The sequence below is a fragment of the Anopheles coluzzii genome, chromosome 3, assembly GCF_943734685.1.
Source record: "Anopheles coluzzii chromosome 3, AcolN3, whole genome shotgun sequence".
In the NCBI taxonomy this organism is placed as follows: Eukaryota; Metazoa; Arthropoda; class Insecta; order Diptera; family Culicidae; genus Anopheles; species Anopheles coluzzii.
Window position 1 is genome coordinate 83,709,820 of NC_064671.1, and position 15,914 is coordinate 83,725,733.

General features: G+C 41.1%; 1 non-coding gene across 1 annotated transcript; it reads left to right on the forward strand.

The window, feature by feature from the left end:
- Positions 1 to 14,156: 14,156 nt before the first annotated feature.
- LOC125907585 (U6atac minor spliceosomal RNA) lies at positions 14,157 to 14,212 on the forward strand. The gene has a single exon (XR_007452788.1). It is a non-coding gene; the product is annotated as a U6atac minor spliceosomal RNA (small nuclear RNA).
- The last annotated feature ends 1,702 nt before the right edge of the window (positions 14,213 to 15,914 follow it).

Here is a 15,914-nt window from a genome sequence, read left to right on the forward strand (position 1 = left end):
TTTTCACATCGACAGTGCAGGCAGATCCCGGAGAGCACACGGAGGAAAGCCGGAAAAAAGGATATGTTTGTGTACGATCGAAATTGGATTATCCTTCACTTTCCATTTTCTCACCCACACTGGGATGCGTCTTGGGCGAAAAGGCACCAAAAACCTGTGCACAAACACACACATATAAACTCGGCACAGCATGCAGAGACTGCCATTTGGCGGTAACCGAAAAACGTTCCGACTAAAGCTGTTTGTGGAAAGGATTAGAACGGATCGCTCGTCCTCGAGAGCAAGGTTAATCCTTACGTCCTCGACCGATCCCACCATAAGGAGCGTGAAATTTCTTCTATTCCATTGGTGTGTGTTTTTGCATTTCTTTTCTATTGCAGCCTAAGTACTTGCTCACTTTCTTCCAGACCGGTAAGGGCTTTGTTGGCGAGGCCGCAGTGAGGCGTAATAATTTTCGAACCAAGCGTAGAGCCGTGCAAGGATGCTCGCCAGTGCTACCCATCTCTCAATGCCCAATTGCCGAAGAGTGGTGCCGATGATCCAATTAGTTATTCTCCGGTAGTTAGCGCTAATGATGCAGGCCGTTCGGCTGGGAATATTCCCAGCACCATCGCTCGACGCGGGTTTTCGGCTGCGAACGTTTCGGACCCGCTTCCGGGGCATCCAGCATTGAGAGAAGCGATATGATACGTGTATGTATCGCTGGGCAATAATTTGCATTCATAAGCTCATTTTATGGTTGCCTTCGGTGGGTACAGCTCCTTGGCACGATAAAGCAATGCAACCGAGCGCGACTAATGATAATCCTCATAATTTGATTATGATATCGTTACATCTTGCAGCACCGCCGGGACACATGCAAATACCGACCCGCACCCGGGCCGGGGAGTAAACGGAGGGTCTGACTGCGAGATAAGCGCGGTCGCGAGACCGCTGATGGGATTATGTATGCATTTTAGCAGCGCATCGCGATCCGTGCCAGGCGGTTCGGTCCGTCCCATGGGAAAAAAGTGGCGCTAAGAAATCGCGCGCCAGTGTGTCGATGGCACCGAGCGACACTTGCTTCAACCCGCAATATGCCGCAATGTGGTGATACGGGGTTTTGCGGAATAAATTACCAATACCTAATGAGGGAGAGCCGCACGCGCACCCACCGATACGGTCGCTTAAGTACGCGCGGTAAGTATCATAATGTTTAGTCTTTGGGTGTGGTTGTCACTGGGTTGATTGCTGTTACTTATAGGTTCAGGCGACAGTTAATCGTTTTGTAAGGTGATAAGTGAAACAGAGCATTGCATAAGTGGATCATAATGGTAACCTTCTATCTTTCAAATAGACTAGCCTGGTTTTTTTAATTACTCCAAGGTATGAAATCAAAATGTAGCAATATCTGTAAGTGGATTCAAGGTCATTAAAACCATTTTAAAAGACTCGGAATAAAACGAAAAAGATTAGAATTATAAAACATATCATGAAAAAGAAAATATAAAGTGACTAAAAAAGAAAAATAATACATAAAGACGAAATATCAAAATAAAGCATGAAAAGCACAAAATAATTTGTTGAATAAAATTACAAAACAGTGCTACTCAAACAAAGAACCAAATAAAAATCGTAACATACTAGCTGCAGTGATGGCAGAGCTGGCAAAAAAAAGAACAGGAGTCAACCCCTATTATGTTCCAAAACTATTGGAACCAGCTCCGGAATCATCAGGACTCAATTACCATTACAGGGTTTACCAGTCCAATAAACAACCGTCCACTTGTTTATAACAATAGTCGTTTTGAATAGACACCGCTGTCTACCACTTGCTCACACGTCAGATGGTGTAAGCTACTCTGTCCAATTCAATAACACAATTTTCGCCTTCGATTGCACAACGGTCGGATTCGGCACGGTTTCTTGTGGTTGTTGTATAATTAACAAAATTAATGTTTTGATTTACTGAAATTTCTGGATTATACTGCATATTGCTTGAATAAAAGAAACGTGTTTGAAAATGTTTTGTTTTTGCAAAATTTGTCAAAACAAAACAAACAATGCCGGATCTGACAGTTGCTACTCGAAGGAGAAAATTGTGTTATTGAATTGGACAGAGTAGCTTACACCATCTGACGCGTGAGCAAGTGGTAGACAGCGGTGTCTATTCAAAACGACTATTGTTATAAACAAGTGGACGGTTGTTTATTATGCTGGTAAACCCTGTATTCGGAGTAGCCCATTTCGGACTCGACAGGAGTCGATCTAACCTGCCAGATTCAAAGTCATCCGGAACACGTCTAAGTCAGAGTTGGAGGTTCTAAAGCAAACCAGAGCTGCCATTTAGGCATCAAAGAGCTACAACTGGTGAGTCTTAATTTGCTGATCACTGACCTGATCTCAAACACATTTTATAGGCCGTATTAGCTTCTCACATCAATCAGTTCTGTCTGTCTTCGACTTCAACTAGCTTTGGATGGTTCATCTAGACTCCTAATTCCGAATGACTTCGTCTCGGGCTGTCTCGGATTCCAGACGGCTTCGGTGCCAGCTCCAACTCCAGCCGAAACCGGTGTTTTGGATTTCGTGAGATACGGAATCTTACTAATTATACTCGGAGTCAATATACACTAATAATAGCTCACAAAATAGCTGTGTAACGAAACGCAATAAATCCTCAGGCATCTAGCGGGCAGATTATGTACCAGCAGCTTCAACAAACAAAGGATTCATATACGGGTTAAAGGTCAGTTTATAAGGGTCAAATAAGGTTCAAAGGTTAATATTAATATTATGAAACTTAAACCAGACAGCTCTAATTCAGTTTTAATAGCCAACTCCTCTTATGAGACGTTCTCAAAAATGTAACCCAACTTTTTAGATTGAGTGCTAAGTCGAAGGATTTTGAAGGCAACAGACAATGATAACTCCATATATTCTATTCATCATATTCGATATACACAAAAGCATCTTCAGAATTTGTCTGACTTTGGCAATTTGTGCTCCTTGACTTAAGTCTCTTAAGGTAAACTTCTTATAATATTTTCCATTATTTAATGAACACTTACATGCTCCTTCCCATAGTCATATTTAAAACAACACAAAAGCCCTTAGCCAACAATTTTGCTCGCTCAACCCAATTTCCTTCCCATTTATGATAGAAGAAAAAAAACTTAACCACCACATGAAAGGTCCTGCTTTGCTTAACCGCACACGCGGCGTGTTCACAATAATAATTTCTACCATTGCCTTATTACCATTCCTAATTGAGTCTCTATTACATCGACACCCTGAAGGCAAACACCCTGTGCCATTGCCAAGTGCCACCAAGCGTGTTGGTAAGCGTGTAGTACAAAACCACAGATGCGATGATCGTCGACGCTCGGGCAGGAAAGAGAAAGATGGTGCATGAGTGTGTTCGCTACCTGGAAAATAGTTTTCCACGAAGAATTGTGTGTAAAAAAGTATCCTTCGCGTAACGTATGCATGAGAGGGATATGCTTTCCGCCCGAAAAGTGAACCCCAGCCTCAAGAGTTTTCAGAAAAATAAAATACACACACACCCGCCAACTTCTTTTGCCCTCCGGGAGTCAACTTTGTTGGTGAATGCGTGGTGGAAAAGCGAATACGAAAAAGTAAACCGAAAGCCGTGTGTTTTTTTCCTCGCCAGTGTGTGCGACATGTGTTGCGTTCATTTGCGTGTAAAATGCTTATCAACAAACAAACGCATTCGGAAGAGCGAAGAGCTGGTTGGAGGTGTCGTTTTAATATTGTAACGATCGTGCAGCGTGCACACACGGCGCTGCCCAGAAGGTGCATATGCTTGTGTACCGGCTTCACGGATGCTGCTGTTATATGCTTCTCGCACCGAGCCGGGAAAAAAACGAGAAAACGGGAAGACCGTTTTTTACTACCACCCCCGTGGGTAACTTACACCAAAAACACATGAAAAAACAGAACAGAAATTACATGTTACACAACCATGCAAAGTGTAGGCGTATAAAATGTGTGGTGTGGTGTTTCTCGAAACCGTGCTACCGCGACCATTTGTCCACACTATGATTTACTCCATTCGATAATCACTACCTATCCGCCCAGGCCAAGGGGATGAATAATGGTGTAGTGGGTTTTCGGAAAGCCAACAAGATCAATCTAGCACCGAACCGAATCCGTCACCAAACAAAACCGTCACCGTTGAAAGTGACACCCAATGATGGTGATGGTGATGAACGGCAAGTCGTCAAACGAAGGAGCGCGCCCACCCGCCACCAGGGTATCGGCATCGGGGTGACGGCGTTTGCCTTCGGGCAACCGAAAAAAAGTGGCCAGTTGTGTGGGTTTGAGTATTGGGTCGGCTGTGGTTTAGTTTAATTCTTGCGGCTCCTGCTGGTTAAAGCGAGCATAGACAGGTTGGACGAAAAAAAACAGCACACACACACACACATACCCTCCCTGAGACGCCCGGTCACGTACGCCTTTCGGGCATCGAACGTATCCTGCTGGGTGACGAACGTTCGGCGCTCCGGCGAACGAATTCTGCTCACGCCTTCGCCGCTGACTTTAACTTCCACACAGAAGTCGGTTCACGCGCCCACTAATTGGCGATGATGAGTACGTGGGACGGGGTACTACGGAGCAGTGAAAATAAATATAAAGTTTATTTTAGGTTTTCCGGAAGTGTGTGTGTGTGTGTGTCTGATGTAAGAGAACAAACTAAGGACCGAGAGGACCTGCTGCGATTGTTAATTGCAAGTGAGTGTAGCAAGTTATTATTCTGAATTTACATGCAAAGAGGAGTAAGAGGAGAGAAGCAATCATTGAAATGAAACATAAAATCATTAATTTTGGGGAGTAGAACATAAAGACGGTACACATTTGTGTTATGGTTTTATTAAACCGTGAGCTCATATGTAGGATGAGTTGACTTCTTCTCACACAATGAATTCTGAACTAAAATCTCAAATCTTCAGCAAAAAGTGGTGGAACCACGGAATCGGACCCATCCGGAGCCGATTCCGGAGATGACTTCGGAGCCAGTTCCGGAACCGACTCTGGAGCAGATTCCGGAGTCGGCTCCGGAATTTGATTCCACGATCGGAATTGGTTCCTCCATCAGAATCGGTTTCAGAGTCGGATTTAACCTGAGAATCGCAATTTGCTCCGGTTTACGGAATCAGAATTGACTCCACAAATGGAATTAGCTCCGAAATTGGAATTAGTTCTTGAATTGAAATAAGAAGCGAAATCAGTCGGGGAATGTCCATGATAATGGATCGTTTACTAGTGAATTTTGTTTTTGCAGTTATGAATACGTAGCATTTTGGAGCCAATTTCGGTTCCAGAGTCGATTCCGAAATCGTGTTTACATTCGAGTTTTCGTAAATATTTTTGCTATTATTTATGATTCAAGCCCACTTTATGGCTCTTACAGCTTGTGTATGCCTTCAAAACTTGAAATCCTCTCTATTTTCGCTCGTAGTTCCGAGATTCCATTCCGAGATTTTTTTGAAACAGTAACAGAAGTGTTCAGTAGCAGTAGCATTAGGTTGTGACATAAATATCCCAGATAAAATTCCTAATGATTTTAGGGTCTACTCATTGTTAGTTATTAAACATTATTACTATCGGAAAATGTAGTACCATCCAGGCTCTTGAAATCTGCTGAATAGTAAAATATTTTTATCCAAATGAAATGAAGATTCCTTGTGAAACATTTCAAACCGTTGAATTGTGCCAAATATTTTTTTCTCGAAAATCACAACTGACTAAGGTATTAAGTCTTCAATTATCCTAAAATGAGACTAATGAGAATTGAAGGTTCATCCTTGATGATTTTATATGATATTGTATACCAGGGTTGGCATAACTATCAGCAATGCCATCTGTTAGTGTTGATAATGTTACAAACAATTTATTTGCAGCTTCGGCCAGTATCCAAGACCACAAGAATCTTTTGGGCAATTATGATATGTTCTCTAGCTTTTCTACATTGGAGGCAAATATCATACGACGATTGGTGTTTTATCGTAATAAAATGAACCAACCTACTAGCCCTCAATACACATCAGTTAAGGTTTATTTGTGATTATGTTTTGTTGATACAATATGTAGATTTGTAGACACATAATTATTTGTATTTTAATGATTTGTTAATAAGATAATGAAGCTGAACTGAACAAACTATACACATAATGTTAAATTGTAAATAATATTGTTTTATATGAATTGTGATGGTTATATCTAGCACGTCTTCAGATATAGGCAGTGAGATGATGGAATTTTGAGATATTATCATATTTCGTAGCAAAATTACTATTATTTTTAGTTTTTTTTTATTTTAATATTTTAGTGTATGTGTCAATAATATGATAGTCATGGTCCAATTGGTATTGTAAGTGTGGATCTGATATGATCTGAATCTGAAAAAATACACATTTTTCAAAAATACAGGTTTGCCCCTTAGGTTAAATCAAATAATCCTAAGGTGCCCACAAAAAAACCAAGATTTCAAAGGAATATCATTCGCTAACTGTCAATTTAACAGCCAAACACTACGAAAAAAACACACTAAAATCAATTCAAACTCCCCGCAAACTGCTCCGTTAGCCATCTCGACACTTCACGCTCCACTCAGTCGCTCGTTTGTCATTCGCAGCAGATCGATGATAAATGTTTTATTTCGCGCATATTTAACTTGTCCGAAACATTCACACAAAAGCTCCCATTTAGTCCGCATCGAGCCCAACTTGTCTCAATTATGTCGTTCGCTTAGCACAAAACCCAGCTATCATAGCCTCCCAGCACGTATAATTAAGTGTAGTTTTTGGCGAATTGAAGAGCAAAACCATCGTGCCGAGATGAGGCGCCTTGCGAGAAGATTGCATCCCGCGCGAGGAAGCATCTTAGCGTCCACCGTACGCGGCGTTCCGGCGCAATCCTTGCAGCAGCAGCTACTTGTCCATAATTCCCATGCTTGCTGGCAGGTTTGGGCAGATTCGATTAAAGGTTGCTGCTTCAAAACGGAACAGAAAGGATTAAGCATCTGGGAATGGTTTCCATTTCATCGACAACAAAGATTATCAACAACCTGTGCGCGAGGTTCACCACCCGAAGGGAAATGATTATTTTCTTTCGGTGATAATTTGGCTTTAATACCATTGTCATTAGGCGGAAGGGGGGAGGGGGGGGGGGGGCAAACATGCGTCAGCCTCCGAGCCGTTTTGGTGCGTACAGCTTCAGCCCTAATGGTGAGGATCATTGGTGATCTAATTTGAGCAGTAGTTTCCAGCCAAAGCAACCATTTCGCTGTCATTCGCTTGATCGCGGGTACGAATTTGGCTGTCCCGCCGGTGGAGGTGCGTTAGCGTGGACAGCGAAACAAAAACAAAAAAAAAAGATAAATTGTTAGCTCATGAGGAACGATTGTCTCATTATTGTTATTATGGCTCAATTGCTGTAATTGAAATTAGGACTTTGATATCTTTGTTCGGGGAGAGACGGGTTTCCTTTGCTCGACTTCTTGCTTTCCTCTACGCAGGAGGGTTTTTTCCGCTTTTCTCAAACTCAACTCCTAATGTCAATTCGTCCCTACTGCAAATGAGTGAAAAATTGCTTTTCCATAGCCAGAGCGGCCGCACGCTGTTCCGTATCGCATTGGTAGTTCATTATTTTCCTCACAACATGGTAAGTACGCAGCCGACAGAGACACTAGAAAATGCGTCACACCGTGAAACGAACGTGCCAGGCTGGTGGAAAAAAAACAGGGAACCGTAAAATAAACACATCAAAACACAAATAAGTTTGCTGCCATCCCCTATAGAGGGGGTGAAGAAACTCTCCCCGGAAAAGTAAATCTAAAAACACTCGATGTCCCGGAGGTGGATAGGGGCAGGATTGGATGTTTTATCTGCTTCTCCCTTGCTTTACTGTTCGCTTCGTCCTTCTCGCACCAGAGATTTTAAAGGGACAAGCACTTTTCCACTTTTGAACGCGAGGGTAACATACCTAAAACTGTGAAACCAAACTATTTAATACGCTATTACACCCTCAATTTGGGATTCAATTAATGCTCACGACGCATTCAGCTGTAATGGTCGTGAGCATGGCGGTTCTTTGCGCTGTTCGGTGTTTGATGGGAGTTGAATTTAATCCACCCATCTTAAAGAGAAACCATTCATCCTGGTGGTTACCAGGCGACAAATTGCAATAACATATACAGATGTGTAATGAGTTTATTATAGATTGAACGTCGAGAAAGAAATGTGACTTTTTAAATGTGTAAGTAAGTAAGAAAGAAACGAAAAAAAATGACAAGTAAAGGTAAGAAATATGAACAAATAAAGAGAAAACGTTAAAAATTAAAACAGAACAACATAGCATGGAAATTCATAAATATAATTTAAAAAAACAAAACAAATATGATAATAATATACCTACTCAAATAAAAAATGATATATTTAGATTAATACGTAAACCACACAAAAAAACATACAAGCCTAATAATTTCAAAACTATCAAATTTCAAAACAAAACAGTTAATTATAACTTGACTTTCGAATTATGCTATTATCTGTTCCTTGTAGTTTAACACAATGACGCATATTCCAACCCAATAATGAAATTGTTTAATTTGTACAAACGCAACCAAGAAGTATCACACCGGTGAAAAAATAAAACGCAACCGTAACAAAGCACATCGGACGACAACAACAGCGATCAGCAGCAGACATTCAGCAGAACACTACCGAGCGCATCACCGGAAACGCTCTTCCACGGAACAGGTCGTTGTCGCTTACGGTAACCCACACGCCGTTTTCCGCCTTTATTCCCTTTGATGAAGGATTAAATGTCCCTTTTCATGAACCTGTAGGGGTGAATTTGACAACTTGTTTGAAAATCTGTGGACATTCGAGCCCCTCGGCTGGCAGGGGCTGCGCTAATCGATCCTCCTGGGCGGATGCTATTTGCAGATGTGTCACATACCCGCCACTGCCACACGGCCCACAGGCCGCCCGGTCGGGATAAGGCACGTGAGGCATAAATATCTGGTGCTTTAGGAGGAGGATTTTTTTGTGCGCCCCCTACCTTACTGTGGCCCTGCTGCTGCTGTTCCCGTTTGGGCGAATGTGTTCATTTGTTTGCCAAAAACCGATCGTCACATTCATTGGGGCGGTGTGCATGAATGTGTGGCACGGTGCGCACCTTTTGCCGGTGACAATTGTTAATGCCCACAGGATAGTGTTTCCCTTTTTGTGTTTCCCGCAAGCTCGGCAGGTCAAGTGGCAGAGGCTAGCCTGGTCGCACTGTCAAGCTGGGCGATGAGCTGGGAGCTAGTGCCACCCGCACACCGACCAACTTTGAACGACATTCTAATGTGCTTTAATCATCATTAAAATCGCATTACCATGGCGATGAGCGCCACTCTACCTGGTTCCTGCGGGGCGTGGGACAAAGTTTTGCGGCCGGTAGAGTTTTCCCCAGTCCCAACAAGCTTCTGCTCCCCCCATCTGCAGCGGGGAGGTTAATCAAGCGAAACTTTAAAGATGTAATAAAAAAGGAGCAGTAGAAATCACCTTTGGGTGTCAACAGTGTGTGACACAATATATTGCTGGGGATATGTGATACGTATCATGCATTGAAAAAGTGCTACCAATGACAAATCAAAGGAATATCATTGAATCCTTAAGAAACATACTATAAATAAAATCAAATTGAAAACATAACAAACACTATGTTGAAAAATGCAACTAATCAGAAAATTTAACGTTATCAGATAAAATAATAGTAAGCACATAAACTCATGAAGAAACATGAAAACATCGTTAGGGGTTTACTAAAATAATAACCTGTAAATAGATTCGTTTTCTTTAGTTGAGAAAATTGAAGTTTTTTTTGTAACAATATTTGTTGATAATTTCAATGTTCAAAATATTTTTTTTCTTTTAATATTATTTTTCGCATCTGTTTTGCCAATGCATGGTTTTGATGGCGAATTTATTGATTTGTTTGATTTATGTTTATTTACGGATTTATTGATATATTGATTTATTAATTTATTTATTTATTTAGTTATGTATCTATTTATTGTACTTAGGTATATTTATTAAATTACTTATTTATTCATTGATTTATATATTTATTTTTTATGCATTAATTTATTTATTGACTTATCTTTGCATCATTTGATTTATCTGTAGTTTATTTAGTTATTTATATATTTATTTATTTATTTATTTATTTTCTTTTTTATATTTATTTATTTAAATAGTTATATATTTGTTTGTTGATTTGTTGAGTTATAAGTTTATTTATTTATTTATTTGTTCATTTTTTTATTTTTTTATTTATTTCTTTTTCTTCACCTAACCATAATTCAAGACGTACTGCTCAGCCAGATTGTGTTCCATTGACTATAACAGACAATAATTCGAAAATTCAATATTTAGGCTACACGGCGGAGGAATAAAACTTCCATTTTCAGTGGTTTTTATTACTTTTTGAGGATGTCGTAGGAGCAGTTCCGATACTTCCAGTACTCAATAACATGTCCCGTCATCGATTCAAGCATCATTTGGACCATCCCCCGTTACAAGAACTGACTATTCGACCGTGTGGTACTGAATAAGTTCCGAAAGCATATGTAGGTGGCCGGTATGTCCGCTTAGGACATTATTGCAAATAGAAGAACAAGATACTTAAAGTGTGTCAAATAGGCCCTTTCGGTTTATTTTCTTCATATTTTCAATATTGGAGCAGAACTCCCCGCAAAAAAACACTTTTTGTTACAAAAAATACCATGTTCGGTGGTAACAATTACAATGTTACATCCATCGTAGCAAAAGTCTTAGTTGTGGAAAAGAAAGCCAAAGGTTCCACCAAAGTAAAATAAATTATTGACGACAACTCAACACCTATACTAAAAACGGACTTCATAGTAACTCAAAAACAATATAAAAATAGATTAATTCAAAGGTGCTTCATATTTTACGCCCCGCACTGTACATGGGGGCGTTTGTGGAGTTGCACTTTATGACTTTTTAATATGAGAAAATTACAGATTGTTTTCGGTAACGTAACAACGGGAAAGCAGCACCGCAGGGTATTGTGATCATTATCATAAATCACGATAAAAGCGAACAAAAATACATATACACTCCCAAAATCTAAACTAAAAAAAATCATCGTACAACACCGACCGTTACGGAAGGACGTCAGGCAGGGGAACTCCAGTTGGCAACGTCCGGCAACAACCGCGGGGGAAAACGAAAGAAAAATTCACATTTGAAATGTAAATTGAATCTTTGATCACTTCATTTCTTTTCGCTTTCCCGTTCTTGTACCGTCGCGAAACCCAACACTCTCCACCCCGACTCACTCACCGACCTGTGGAGATGCGTTGCTGAGACGTTTTGGGAGTGAAATCTTGTGCCTCAAATCAATAGATTTATCTGTTTTAAATTGATCAAAAATCAGAATCAGGGACCCTTCCTGAAAATAGGACGATGTTTATTTACTTTCACTTTTATTTTCGTCTGATTGCAGGAATCTTTTTAGAACGACTCTCGGTAAGCGACGAACCGCAGCAGCAAGGGTGGATAAGCGTACCCTAAGAAGGACAGATCACAGATGGTGTTGAAAGGAGCGGAAAAATGCATGAGTTGTTGATAAAAGTTTGTAAACATTCGTTCTTCTCTAAATGGGAAGCATTTTTTGTGTGTGTGCTTTAGTCCGTGTATGCCATTGCGCAACATATTCTAATTAATTGCCACCGATTAATGTCGCACCGCACGCAAAGCACTGTGCATGTCCCTCTGTCCCAAGTGGCACTAATCCTTTGAACACCACTTCACCATTATTAGCCCATATGGGTTTGTTTCCATTTTGCTGCACAACAAGCTGCCAAGCATGCTCAACCCAAAGCAAAGGGGTCACACAGGGGTCGGGTTTTGGGAAGAGATTAGGTCCCGTCCGGGTTTGTTTGCTCTTCCCGTTCGCTTCCACCCGCTTGCTACATCGCTTTTGCAGCTTTCCGGCAAGCAAGCAAGCAAGGCTGGAATTAATACTGAATCAAATCCGCATCAGTGCATGCATCATCGGTGCGAGGCCCTTCAGTTTTGATGTGTTTGGGGAGGGTTTTTTTTTCATTCGTTCATTATTACACTGAACTATCATTTCTGGCTGATTTTCTGGCTATGCGGAGTGCGTTCGTGCGTTGCTGAGCTTCTGCACAAACAGTGCAGCTCATCCCGTGTTGGCACAGTGCGGCGATGTGATGTCCTCGAGCGATGGATCCTTTTTTAGCCGATGCTGCTGTTGCTGCTGAGCCTCTTCTTGTGTGTGAAGCCAGCGATCGTGTGTGTGAGTGTTCAGATTATGAGAATTTTCCGGCCCCGGTGTAGAACGGTGGAAATATTCAATCAAATTAAAATCATGTGTCTCTCGCGTTTCCAAGCCATCGGATTTGTGGAAGCACAATGTGCCTCCGATGACTGGTACAGCGTCCTCATCGCCCAAATGGATATGATTAGCTAATTGAATGAAATAATGTAATAAGGCGTTCATTATACGTTTTCGGGCACAAAATATGATGGTTTCGATATAATTGCATCTTTGCAAAAGACAACTTATGCTGTGCAGGAGCTTTGATGGAAGCAAATCAATGGTTAGAAAGCAACCGAAAGAAGTTTAAATTATTCCGAAAGTATTGTAACATTTGTTTTATGCGTTAGTTTAATAAGGTCTACAAATTTCAAAAGAAAATGTAAGTCGATGAGCCTTTTTTTTAATTGAAACTGGTTTAAAACAAAATTAACTTAAATTAAATTCCAAACCATCGACACCATTCTGAATTGTTGTATATTTTAAGTTAAATACTCTATCAAAAGATTAGTATTTCATAATGACAGTACGCGTAAAACGAGATTTTACATGCTCGTATAAATAAATGACATCAAGTATGATATGGACATTTTAGTGGCTTTTCTAACATATCCTATAACAAATTTTACAAAAAGGTTCTCATTTTCAATCTCTCACTATAGAGCGTTACTTTTTCACTCTATAGTGAGACGATGTTGGTTAGTGAGTTGATGTTAGGTGCGGATAGCTTGGATGATTTTTGTACCGTGTTGGTTTTCTTGCACACTTTGCACCGACATAGCGATTCATCGATGTAGGCGTGTGACGTTAAACGACAACCATGTTTTCGTCAAAAGAATATCGTCCATTAGTATGTGAAGTTGTGTAATATGTATGAAGTAATCTAAATAGCAGAAAGATTAAATAAGTCCAGGTAAGTTTAAAATTAATTGCAGCAGCTTCCCTGGTATAATGGTACGGGTAACCAGTAGATCGTGCGCCACTGCCAGACTAATATCGTTATTGGCTGCATGGTGTACTGTTGATGTTCGGATTGCTGCAGTACGACATCAAAATATCCAGGACCCTACAGGTTGCAGTCTGATTTAAAATGCTCAATTATCTGCGTCACCTATTTGCCCTTATATTGTCTGAGGAAGTGTCCCAGAATCCTCTCTTATTGTAGGACGCAAACGTGAACCACGTTTGTGAAGACTTTCACCGGCAAAATATGGACCGGTACTCCGTTGAAGACTCCGAGCAGAATCGGAAGCTGCCGGCTGTCAAGCTCCTCAAAGCGCTGCGACTCATTGATCAGCACCTGCGCGAAATGACGCCGCAGAAGACGCTGACGATGTTTCCGCAGTTAACCGACTTTGTGCAAATACGACCAGACCTGCTAAAATCTTCCTTATGCTATTGATATGCGGAGCCTTATGGGAGCACTCTTATTCTATCGATGTGATGAACAACATATTAGCAAACGTGACCCGAATGAACAACGAACGGTGTATGATATAGTTACTGCAGCAGTGGATGGATAGCTACGGTTTGACAGAACAATCTATTTTTGATGAACCTGGTGGCACCGGGTAGCCGTTTCTGCTCAAAACTAATCTTGCGTACACGCGGCGTCGATTGAACATTGCAATAGCAGTGGCTTTGAGTTGAATTGCTGCTCTGCTGCTGACCTGGTGACGTACGCTACACTCTAAATTCAAGCTATCGCTCAACCTGGACGCTAACAGTTCCTGTAACATCCGTGTACAGTCAGCACAGGCTGAATTGATGCAACAGGCTTCACTGATCGTTTGGTTGTGCCATTTGAAAGTAGAGCAGGTTAGCACACCCCCTTGACAAGGATGGAACACATACCCTGAGATCAGTGGGCACCAACACTGATCGTATGGAACGAGACATCCATGAGTAGCCGCTATACTCTTGAAACTCGCGCCCTCGATCACGCCTTGCAGGACGTTATGGGAAATCGGCAAACGTTCGGTGATAAGATGGTGCTGCTATGTGGTGACTTCCGACAGATACCAACGTCTAGGTTTTGCAGCAGTGTATCCGGCAGAGCATGCTGTGATGCAAATTTAGGGTATTGCGTTTGCGGCCAAAAATGCGTGTGCAGAAAGCCCAGACTGTTCAAGATGCTGAAGAGCGGAAAGAGTTCGCAGAATCGCTGCTCCTTATCGGCGAGAGTTACATATGGCAGCAATGTGAATTTCGATGAATAAATTATTTATTCCAAGAGGTACACCATCCTCAATTTAACTTATAGAATTTTAAATAATAGAAAATTAAGAAATCATGGTTGTGTGTATACTGCAATGTATGTTGTAAATACTATAAGCATACAAAGTTAATCAAAAGCATTCAAAAAGTGCAATTCTCATATGTCCCATAATAAACGTTGCGAAGCCCTCTAACCGGGCCATTTTAACTAGTATTTCACATATCCTCGGGTGCAAAATGATACCCGATCCATCGGACGTCAGTGTCGTACCACTGCCTGGTTTACCAATAAATCGGGCCCAGATTAGGGTTGGCACATTTTTTACATTACCTCCAACCTCATTCTGGGGCAAATTTCGTGAATAAACAAAAAAAACACACTCACATTCACTGGTATCATTCCTCGGTCTAGAAAACGCATCACAACTCACCTCACTCTCCCAACCGCTCAACATACATCAACATACATCCCCGGGGCAACGTGAGCCTCTAGCTTACGAGAACATTTTACGTGCGAGTGCTTGCTCGCACAGAACACCTCATCCCCTCATCCCCGGTGGGCTACTATGATTTGTGATGCTGGTGGGTATGTGTCCACACACATACACACCAAACCAAGATACGCGTTTGGGCTTTTGCAGAACCACACACACACACACACGGCGGGGAAATATCCATGTAACGACCATAAAAAAAACAACAAAACAAAAAATACATTCCAGCCAACAACGGAAGCATAAGCATAAATCGTTGTTTTGCAGCATTCCCACAATGTAATCGAGTATCTGCAGTGTGCCTCTACTGGTCGATGCCGATGTGTTTTCGTACAACTAGACACGGGAAAGAGGTTTTTGGAGCTATGGGGAAGTATCACAGATTTGATGGACCATTTTCACGGAACGCACTATGAGTAAAGGAAAGGACAGAATGTTCAGCTGGCTTAAACAAGATATTTTTAGGTATTATTTTTATTAATATGTCCAGCATGAACCTTATTTTAAAATTGGTTTTATACATTATCATGTCGTGTCTTAATTTGTGCGTCCAATTCTAAGCTCCCGGAAAAAAATATCTATGATAAAATTATAGAAAAGGGTGATCAGTGTTAATTTCCAAAGGATGTTGAAACATATCTAGAGATTGTCTTCTACGACATGTAAAGAAAGTTTTCCAGAATGTGGCCCAAGGAACTGTTCAGGAAGCCTCAAGGTCAGAATATAGGTGTCCTACTTTAGGTGGCCGCCACCGTATGTCCGGATAAATGGAAACGTTGCGAAAACATTTTTACAAAAAAGTTACTGCAACAAATATCCTTCTTTCAGTGGTAATGCGACATG